The sequence below is a fragment of the Gossypium raimondii genome, chromosome 3, assembly GCF_025698545.1.
Source record: "Gossypium raimondii isolate GPD5lz chromosome 3, ASM2569854v1, whole genome shotgun sequence".
Lineage (NCBI taxonomy): Eukaryota > Viridiplantae > Streptophyta > Magnoliopsida > Malvales > Malvaceae > Gossypium > Gossypium raimondii.
The window spans coordinates 12,083,150-12,094,446 of NC_068567.1; the positions used below are offsets into that span (position 1 = coordinate 12,083,150).

General features: G+C 31.0%; 1 non-coding gene across 1 annotated transcript; it reads right to left on the minus strand.

Annotated features, from left to right (window-relative positions):
• Window positions 1-9,643: 9,643 nt before the first annotated feature.
• Window positions 9,644-9,716, minus strand: TRNAR-UCU (transfer RNA arginine (anticodon UCU)). The gene has a single exon. It is a non-coding gene; the product is annotated as a tRNA-Arg (tRNA).
• Window positions 9,717-11,297: the final 1,581 nt, after the last annotated feature.

The following is an 11,297-nucleotide window of genomic DNA, read 5'->3' on the forward strand; positions in this document are numbered from 1 at the left end:
GAAGGCTCTTGGAAGGGATGGCTTTCATGCCTTATTTTATCAAAGTCAGTGGGAACATGGAGGTACTTCTGTTTGTAGTTGGGTTAAAGGTGTTTTTGATGGAGAAAGTATTGACTCGGATTTGAATAATTCACTTATTGTGCTTATTTCTAAAGTTTAAAATCTGAAAGGCTTCTCTCACTTTCGTCTAATTAGTCTATGTTCTATTCTTTACAAGCTTATTGTGAAGATTATCGCAAATGGGTTTAAAATGGTTTTCTCCTAAACAAACTGATTTTCTAGTAGGATGGAACATCACTGATAACATTGTCATTGCTCAAGAGGTTATATACTCTATGCGAAGTATGTAGAAAAATAGGAGATGGATGATAATCAAAATTGATCTGGAGAAAGCATACGATCGTGTGTGTTGGACTTTATTGATGCCTCACTTTAGGCTGTAAGTATTACTATTTTTTTACGTAATGTTATTATGTTTGTAATCTCTAATTTTATCATGCAGGTTTTATGGAACAAGGTTCCAACTCAGAAATTTTGGCCTACCAAGGGTGTTCGTCAAGGTTGTCCGTTAGCTCTTTATTTTTTTATTCTGTGTATGAAATGGTTAGGGCAAAGCATCCGTGCAGCCACTAACTCCAACAATTGGTCCCCTATATGTCTGGCTCGCACCGAGCCACCACTTTAACATCTTTTTTTTTTGCGGATGACTTAATCTTACTTGGGCATGCTGAAGAATATCAAGCTCGAGTTATCAAAGACATTCTTGATAAGTTTTGTGAATATTTGGGACATCAGATTAACACGAGGAAAATAAATATTTTCTTTTCTAAAGGCGTTGATGACAGCTTAGGGAGACACATAAGCAGATATTTTGGTTTTCAAGAAGTGAATAACTTGAGATCTTATCTTGGGGTGTCACTCTCTCATGAGAAGGTCACTAATAACACGTTACGTTCCGTGGTCGATAAGGTGCATAGGAAACTATCTAGTTGGGATGTCTGGTAGCGCTCTTTAGTTGGTAGGGCGACTTTGGCTTAATCGATTTTGCTTTCGGTTCCAAGTTACTTCATGCAGACAATGATGATTCCCAAATGACTATGTGATGAAATTGAGCGCATAGTCAGAAAGTTCATGTGGGGTCTCATAATGGCAGTACCAAGATGACTTTGATAAGTTGGGATTCGGTGTGCCAACCAAAATTACACGGAAGGCTTGGTTTGATATTCTTAAAAGACCATAACACTTTGTTCATGATAAATGTTGAATTTAACATGATTTCAAATACTAATGCCCTTTGGGTTCAACTTCTCTGGTCGAAGTACGAGGTGACAAACGATTTGCATGAGGATTTATCACGAGGATGCTGTTCTTTTTTATGGAGATCCTTTTCTAAGGTTTGGCCTTTCATTTGTGAAAACTTATTATGGTCTATCGGGGATGAGAACCGTATAAATTACTGGCATGACCCTTGGATTTCGAATTGTGGACCCTTGTTCAATCTAATTCCTTCTACTCCCAATCTCAGTATGGATTGTCCTCTTAACAATATGGTTACAAAGGATGGATCATGGAATCTAGATCTTTTTAGGTGTTGGGTTTCAAAAGAGGTCATCAATAAGATTATAAGTGTTCCACCGCCCCATCTTTCATCTAGTCCATATAGAATTATATAGGGGGCTAATTCGATTGGCTCTTTCTCCCTCAAAAGTACTCATGGGAGGATTTTAAAGATACTTAGAATTCAAAAGAGCCAATTTGGAGTTACCGTGGAAGTTTCAAGGTCTTCAACGAATTTGCTTCTTTATCTGGCTTGTTCTCAAATAATAGTTGCTTACGAATGCTGAAGGGTAAGGCATGAAATTGGGAATAACAGCACTTTTTTTTTTGTGGGCATGAATATGAGGAGGTTTTGCATGTTCTCAGAGATTGTCCTGCAGTTAGGAACATTTGGGACAAGCTCATTCTAAAAGAAAGGCTCTTTAAATTTTACACCGGATCCTTACTTGATTGGATGTCTTTTAATCTCCAAAATCATTAGATTATTTCTTTGGGAAAGATTGATTGGTCGTGTCTGTTTGTGATTATTTCTTGGCTCATTTGGAAGAATCGAAACTTGTTTCCCTTTCAAGGTATTTCCTGGAGTATTGATGAAGTCCTGAAAGTCACCTATAACTAGGCAAGGCAATATTCTTCAATTTTGAAGGGACCTCCTCATAAGTTACTGTTAGAGTTGTGACACAAATTCTTATTAAAATAAAATACAAGTGGCAAATATGGTACAGGCTGTATAAGAAGAATCCCTATAGAAGTTTTCTTTCTCTGTTTGATATTAATTTGAATGAGGTGTTTTAACCTTACTACATTACTTCTATTAGATGTGGATTAGAATAAACTTTTCTAAACCTATAAATAGAATAAAGTGTTTATACTCCTTGTAATCATTCGAATTCGACATAGTAAATTTTCTTCTCCTTTGCCCGTGGTTTTTTTACCCAAAAAGGTTTTCACGTAAAATCTGTGTGTTCTATTTTTCTTTCTTTTCTTTGTGATACATTGCCATTATCAACATTCTATTTTAACTGTTATGAAGTTCTTTCGCTAGTCCATTTATAGCCAACGATTAGGTGTGTTTAAATACGGATGGTTCATTTAGGATCGAAGAGGGTTTTGTTGCAGTTAAAGGATTAGTGCGTGATCATAATGATGGGTGGATCATTCATTGGGTTTTGCAGATACTTGGGAAATTGCATGGTAACGAAAACTAAACTTTGGGGCATCTTGGATGGGTTGAAGCTTATTTTAGATAGGCGATTCGAGCAAATCTCAATTCAAATGGACAGTCTTGAGGCTGTGAATACCATCCAAAAGGGTTCTTCTAGAAACTCTAATTTTGCGCTCGTTAGAAGAATTCATCATATCCAGAAAATGGCTAAGCAGTGGAAATTTCATCATATTCCTCGGGAAGAAAACATAACCGCATACAATCTTGTCAATATGGTTCATAATAGAAGTCTAGGATTAAGATTGTTTGAGGATCCCCCTTTAGAGAGCTAGTTTAATTGTTTTGTATTTTCTATCTTTTCACAAAAAAAATATAAAAATCAATTTATGTTCTGATTATATATTTTGATCAATTATTTTATTTTATATAAAAAACAAAAACATTTTCATAAAAGATATAATTTAATTTGTACATGATAAAATATTGAGCCGAATTGATTCGTAATACCAACTTAATAAAACACTTAAAATAAATATATATAATTTTTTCAATAAAAGATAAGTGTCCAATAATTGAACCTCAGCTAATTTTTTTGTAGGCTTAATGATAAATTTGGCTACTCACATTTATATGTTTTGTCAAAATGACCCTAATTGTATTTTGAGCCTTTTTTTGGCCATCAACTTTTGTTTTTTTTTTCAAACTACCTTTTCTAACAGATTTTATGAAAGTACCTGTTGAGTATGACTCCTATTTCAGTTAAATTTGAGAAAAAATATTTCAGTTAAACTCTGTTTATTTGTTTCAATCAAACTCTGATTAGTCTAGATTATTTTATTATTTAACCTATGAATTTAGCCTATAAATAGGCTTTTTTACAACCTTAGAAAATACACCCATTAGATATTAGAACTCATAACACATTTAGAGAATCTTGTGTTTACATTTTGAGGGTTCTTTGTTTTCGGGGTTTAGTTTTTATCTCCATCTTTTATACTCTTCGTTCTTTTGCCATTATAGTAAAATTATCTTTGCCCGTAGTTTTTATCCTCTTTGAAGAGGTTTTTTCACATTAAATTTGTGTGTTAAGTTTTTCAATTTATTCCGCTATTTTTTTACTTATTATTTAATTGGGTCGATTCCAACAAGTAGTATCAGAGCTAGTTCAATTTTCATAGATCAGCCCATTCAAAGATAGCAGCAACAAGGTTTGAAATTAAGAAGTTCGATGGTGAGACAAATTTCAATCGTGGCAAGTTTAGATGATGGCAATTCTAGTTTAAGCCGGCTTGAAAAAGGTTGTTACCGGGAAAAAGCCTGAGAATCTAAATCAAACAGAATGGGAAGAGCTTGATAAAAATGCCTTGTTTGCAATCCAGTTGTGCCTCGCGAATATGGTAGTGTAAAAGCTATTAATGGAGAAGACCTCATCCGCCTTGTGGAAAAGGTTAGAAACTCTTTATGCGACTAAGCTTTAGCTAACCGTTTAGTGTTGAAACAACGTCTATTTACGTTTCGCATGAACGAAGGTGAGCTTCTTAGAGATTACATCAGTAAATTCATTACTCTTTTAAGTGATTTAAATAATGTTGAGGTTCATATTGACAATGAAGTTCAGGCTATGCTATTATTGTGCTCTTTACCCCCTTTATACAAGTCTTTCAAGGAGACCCTCATTTATGACAGAGACAAACTCTCGTTTGAAGATGTGAAGGGTCATTTGTTGAGTAGAGAAAAACTTGACAATGAGTTTGGTTTGGATATCAAGGCAGATAGGCAAGCTTCCGTTTTGGTAGCATCAAAGAAACGAGACAAAAGGTGTCGCTATTGTAAAAAGTTAGGTCACGTCAAAGCAGATTGTTATAACCTGCGAAATAAAAGAACTACTGAGAGTAACGAGGAAGATGTAGCTGGTGCTAATTTGGCCGATGAAAGCGATGATGATTTCTTGTTAATGTCAACGAGCGATAACTCTAAGCTCACGCCCGAGTGGATCCTAGATTCGAGATGTTCTTTTCACATGTGTTCCAATAAAGAATAGTTCTCCACATAGAGTTCGGTTGAAGGTAGAGTTGTGTGCATGAGAAACGATTCATCTAGTAAGGTAATTAGTATTGGTACTGTTAAAATTAGGATACACGATGAAATGATTAGGACACTCTCTAATGTCAGGTATGTACCTAATTTACGAAAGAATCTCATTTCCTTGAGTATTGTAGACTTGAAAGGATGCAGAATCAACATCTAATCGAGTGACATTAAAGTATCTTGTGGAGTTCTCATTTTGTTAAAAGGTAAAATAACCGACAATATTTATATTCTGGAAGGTTCTACAGTGATCGGTGAAATCGGACGTCCCTCATTCGTTACGGAGTCGAAGTCAACTCGTTTGGAGCGGAGGCAACTTGGTCATAGGAGGGAAAAATGTATGGCTGTTTCGTTGAAGAAAGGTTCTCTTTTGGATGCAGGTTTTGAAAAGTTAGGGCACTGTGTTTGTGAAAATCAGACTCGAGTTAGTTTTAATTTGGCAGTGTACAAGTCGAAGGCTAGAAGTCTTCCAGTTTCTAATCACAGATTCGACTCAATTAATTCCCTGCATAGTTCAAGATAAGCCCGTGGCGGGCTTTGGCAAAGATGACATTGTGGAAATATGAGTCAATGTGGAGATTTGTTGAGTATGACTTCTATTTCAGTCAAATTTGAGAAATAATCTTTCAGTTAAACTTTATTTATTTGTTTTAATCAAACTCTAATTAGTATAGATTATTTTATTATTATTTTACCTATGAATTTATCCTATAAATAGGCTCTTTTACAACCTTAGAAAATACACCCACTAGAGATTAGAACTAATAACACATTTAGAGAATTTTGTGTTTACCTTTTGAGGGTTTTTTATTTTCGAGTTTTCGGGGTTTAGTTTTTATCTCCATCTTTTGTACTCTTCGTTCTTTTGCCATTATAGTAAAATTATCTTTGCCCGTAGTTTTTTATCCTCTTTGAAGAGGTTTTTTCACGTTAAATTTGTGTGTTCAATTTTTCAATTTATTCCGCTATTTTTTTACTCGTTGCTTAATCGGGTTGATTCCAACAGTACCGTTAAAAAATTTAACGGGGATGATGTGGAATATTTTTAATAAGATATAGTTTATTACTTAGGTAACCCAATAAGATAATTACATGTGAAAATAATAAAATAAATAAATCATACATGAAATTAAAAAATAACTCTTAATTTAAAGAAAACAAATGTAATCATCTAAAACAAGGTTTCAAAATAAATGCATATTTTGTTTCTGAGATGTTTCAAAAGATAGTTAATAAATTAAACCAAAAATATTGAATGTGTGCATTTTTAGATAATCACGTTTATTTTCTTTAAATTAAGAGTTATTTTTTAACTTCATGGATTATTTTTCACATGTAATTATTTTATTAGGTTATCTAAGTAATAAATTATATCTCATTGAAAATATTCTACATCATCCGTTAACTTTTTAATAGCATTTTCATCAAATTTGTTAAAAAAGTAATTTATCATTAAGTATTTTTTATATCAACACCTTTGAACGGTAGAATTGTAAATATAAAAATCAACTACAAAATATAAATATCAAGGTAATTAATTTATGACTTGACTTATAATTCAATTTAGTGCTTTTATGGTATAGAGAAAAGAAAGTGTGTTGGAAGATATTTGGGGGTTAAACCCTTTTTAATGATTTAGTAGAGAAATGATTGCAAAACCAAAAAGCAAAGTAGGTAGAAGGCATTTGTTGTAAAATTAATGATGGACAAAAAAGAAATAAATTAGAGAAGATGACATGTTTGATGATGTTGAGGGAGGGAAGCGTCCAATAATTCACCAACTCAATCTCAATCTCAATCTCAACCTCAACCGCCAAACACCCTCATCTCTAATGTCATTTCATTCTGCGGCTCATCTATTACTCTAGGCAATCAAAACATTCCACCCATATGTATTACATGAAATTAATGTATTGGCCTACTGTTTCTGTGTGTCCCTGATTGAGCCACATACCTTCTTTAAGACTTTTAGTGGTCCAAAATGATCCATCACCTCTCTTGCTCACCATGCAAATTTCGAAAGGTCCTAATTCCCGATTATACATGTCTTACATAAATTAAATAATATCATATTCATTTTTATGAGATAACTTTCCGATCCAACCCCTTTGACTCCATCTTCTTGCCATCCTAAATCTAAACAATAGTGCAGAAACAGTAAATATTAGCCCTCTTGAATAGATGTGACAAATGAGCCCCATGAATGTATATTCATGGCTGACAATTCTGTTGGATGAGTTAATGCTGGTTTAAAGAGTTAGTGGACTATATTTTGTAAAGATATTAGTTTCCAGCCAATCGGAAAATTAATATTTATACATGTCTTAAATAATTTAAAGATCATATTAAAGTAACAAATTAGTTGAGTCTATTAATCTGTTGAGTTGGTTAATTATTTTTGTTAAGTCAATTGATTCAGTTACAATTACTGTTAGCAGTATTCATTAACATGTATATAAACTCTAATCGTCTACGTGCATAATAAGAGTTTCATCAATAGCTTTTCTGATTCTCTAAAGTATTGCTTTCTTACTTTCAGTTGCTTTATCAGTTTTATATCTTTTAGCTATAGTTAAACACATTCTCTGTTCTATTTCTCTTCTTTTGAAAATTTTGATTTCCTGCTTAACAAAATACATTTCTTTTCTCTTTAGTGCTAAAATTTTTATTCATTTTCTATTATAACGATTCATCAGTAAAAAGTAGTGTTAAATTTTTTACATATTCTTAATATTTTTGCTTTTAGGCTCTATTTGTTTATATTTTCCAACGACGGTCTTTAAATGTGGTCAGACTATATTACATCTTTTCAATTCTAATGCTTAGTATGTTCTCAGTTATATGATCTAGTCTAATTTTTATTTCTGGTTTGCAATAACTACAGTGAAATCGGATTGTGATATTAAGGGATGAGATAAAAATTAGCTCGACTTTCCTGCCTTATAAAGACAAAAGGGCAGCTTTCAAGATGTACAACTATTTGGCTGAGCATCATGGCGATCACATATTGAGCTGTCATCAACTTGTATACAATCAAGACGAATGGTTGCTTGCGTTAGAATGTTTTTAAAAACGTAGTAACGTATTTTAGCGAAAAGATGAAAAGATGGAAAGATAGTTATTCAAACCGGAGTGAGAATAAGTGGTTCAGTTACATTAGAGAAAATTTCTGTAAGATCTTCCACGATGTTGCTCGTATTTAGGCCTGTTGGAAACTCGATGACCTCAACACACCTACTATAGTGGACTTAATATCTACAACTAATACTACACCAACTTTCTGAAGTCGGTTAACTTTTTATTTTCTAACTTCTTAGTGCACTATAATACTCAAGTGGCAAAGCCGACCACATATCATTCAGGTCGGCTCTATGGTCGACTCTGCCGACCATATATCATTCAGGTGGCAGAGCCGACCATATATTAAATTCAACCCAAGTGCATTAACTACTTAATTAGAAACCGAAGGCTTAACTGAGACTTACAATTACAAGAGAAGAAAACATTTTTATTAATACACAACACAATTACAATATGACGCACACTTACCTCACTACTCTTCTCTTTTCTACCTCTACCTTTCACACTCTTTTGCTTATGGCTCTCTCTTATATCATAGCAAGAATGAAAGCTCCCACCCCTATTTATAGAGTTTAGTAATCGTTGGATTATTGATACATGTCAACATCCTTGCTATTGATTTTACAAATATTTAATAACTAGAATGTTCATCTAGAATATCTAGTCTTCTAGATAATATCTTATCTCTTATATTCTAGAATCATCCCACGAAAATATCTCTTAAAGTAAAAGTTTGGATTTTATTTAGAGGTTGCATTGGCTTTCAAGAGGGCAAAAAAAAAAAAAAAAAGGTAATCAAAGGAAATGCAAAAGCATTTACACTCAATATCTGAAAAAGTGTATATTCATTATGAATATCGATGGTCGGTTAAAAATTTTACCCAATTTAGATGCACGTAACAACAAAATGAGAGATGATATTGACGAGCTAAAAGTTTTGATGGACTACATCAAAAATTTACCGTTCAAGTTTGCTATTCAAGATTATAAGGATTTTAGTATGCCAACTGAATTGATATCTTTTCTTAACCATCTCGATTCTAAAATCTTGTAAGTTGATTACATCTTTCATATATTTATTTTTAAAGTTCGATAACTCATATGTTAATACTTCATTTGTAAATATGATTATGTATGAATTAATTTCATAATTTTTTGTGGACTTATTTACCTATGTCCAAATGGATAGAAAACACGTAGATTCTAAATTTTTACTGAATGCTGTCTTCTACCGTAATAATATCATATTCCATATTATATATGTCTTAATAATATTATATCTAGAGGATAATTACATAAATTAATTGAATTAAATAATATCATATTCATTTTTATGAGATAACTTTCCGACCCAACCACTTTGACTTCATCTTCTTGCCATCCCAAATCTAAATAGTGCAGAAACAGTAAATATTGGCCCTCTTGAATGGATACCCTATTATTATTTATTGGTTGAGGTGTTATGTGACAAATGATCACCATGAATGTATATTCATGGCTGACGATTTTGTTGGATGAGTTAATGCTGGTTTAAAGAGCTTGTGGACTATAGGTAAGCTAAGGTTATTGCCCCTACCAACAAGAGAAAAATATTAAATAACAGCTGAAATTCCTCCTGGCATTAAAAGCATTGCGGCGGCGGCTTGCATGGTTTCGAGGGAAGGAATAAAATGAAATAAAATAAAATGCATTGCCGCGGTTTTATGGGTTTAAGGCATGGTTTCATGCAAATGGAAAAGAAAAAAACCGACACACACCTGGTGGGACTCGAACCCACAATCGTCTGATTAGAAGTCAGACGCCTTATCCATTAGGCCACAGGTGCTCTTAGAAATTATTTTGTTAATATATTATATATAGAATAGCTGAAGCTACAGACGCTTGTTGATGTTAATTTCTATTTTATATTAGTTTTCTTAGCTAGGCTCAATTGTGTATATTAATTTAAATATATTTATTAAAAAGTTAGTATAAAATTTGAATATTCATATTAAATATTTGATTTTTGTTGGAAAGTTGAATATATAATTAAAATTGCAGAATATTTGAAATTAAAAACTAGAAAATTCTTAAATTTTAAAATAAGTCAAATTTTGAAGTACATGCATCTCAAATAGTTAATAAATATTAATTTTATTAAACATAAATGTATAAAATTTATTGATTTACTAATATTAAATATTTATTACATAAGATGAAAATATATAATTTCATTTTAATTGTAGAATTATATATATATATATATATATATATTAAAATGAACCCATACAAATTTATATATTATGTTTGAACAGTGATATGTGAGTTTGCCTTGTGATATTAACATTTTTAAATAGAAAACATATAAATTTAATATATACCCATAAAAGAATGTTCAAATGTAAAATAATTAACACATTTTAGAATTACACTATGTAAAACGAAGTAGTTACTTAAGTCATTATTATAAAATCAAATATGTTATTTTTTAATTATATTATAAATTTCTAATAATTTTAATTTTAGATTAAAATCTGTAATATTATTTAAATTCTACAATTTTTATTCCATTTAAATGTATAATTAATTTTACTTTAATTAAAAACAATGATTAAATTTTAAATTTGTTAAAAATCGTTTTTGAAAAAATTATGCATTTAAAAGAAACATTTTACAAATTGTCTTGTAAAAGACAACATTTCTTTTAAAAAGTAATATTTACATCAACAAATTTTAGGTTATAAATTGTTTTTAAAATAAATATCTTTTAATAATTGTTTTAAAAAATTACTTGGATGTTTTTAACAGTTTACTTTCATAAAATTTCAAAAATGTTATATTTAGTAGTAAAAACAACTGTTGTTAAGATATTTTACTAAAATATTTTTTGAATAGTCTCATTAGGTTTATTTACTTTTGACACAATGTTTAGAACTACCCATAACCCTTCTCCAACCCATTAATAAGAGAATAATACGTTTCAATGTACTTGAACCCACGTCCTCCTATATTGATAACAATCCTTGTACCAATTAAGTTAAAACTTATTCAACTTTATTAAAATATTTTTAAAATAAAATGTTGTTTTATATAATTTGTATTCCAAAAGCTATTTCTAATATGTTTTAAAAAGTATTTCATTGGCCTATATTATTTTATTTTTAAAATAAATTGTATTGTTATTAAATTACTTACAAATTATGTTACACACTATTATTATTAAATTTCTTATATTATTTTAAAAAGGAAGAAATTTACTTGCACCGTGTAAAACAAATGTTACGTTTGATAAGAGTATTATATTTTACGTATGTTTTAGTATATGAATTGGTAATAAACTTATTAAATTGCTAATATTTAACCACTTTTATGACTTATTTTATTAGAGGAAGGGAAATTTTCGCTTATTTTGAAGAGGTCTAAATTT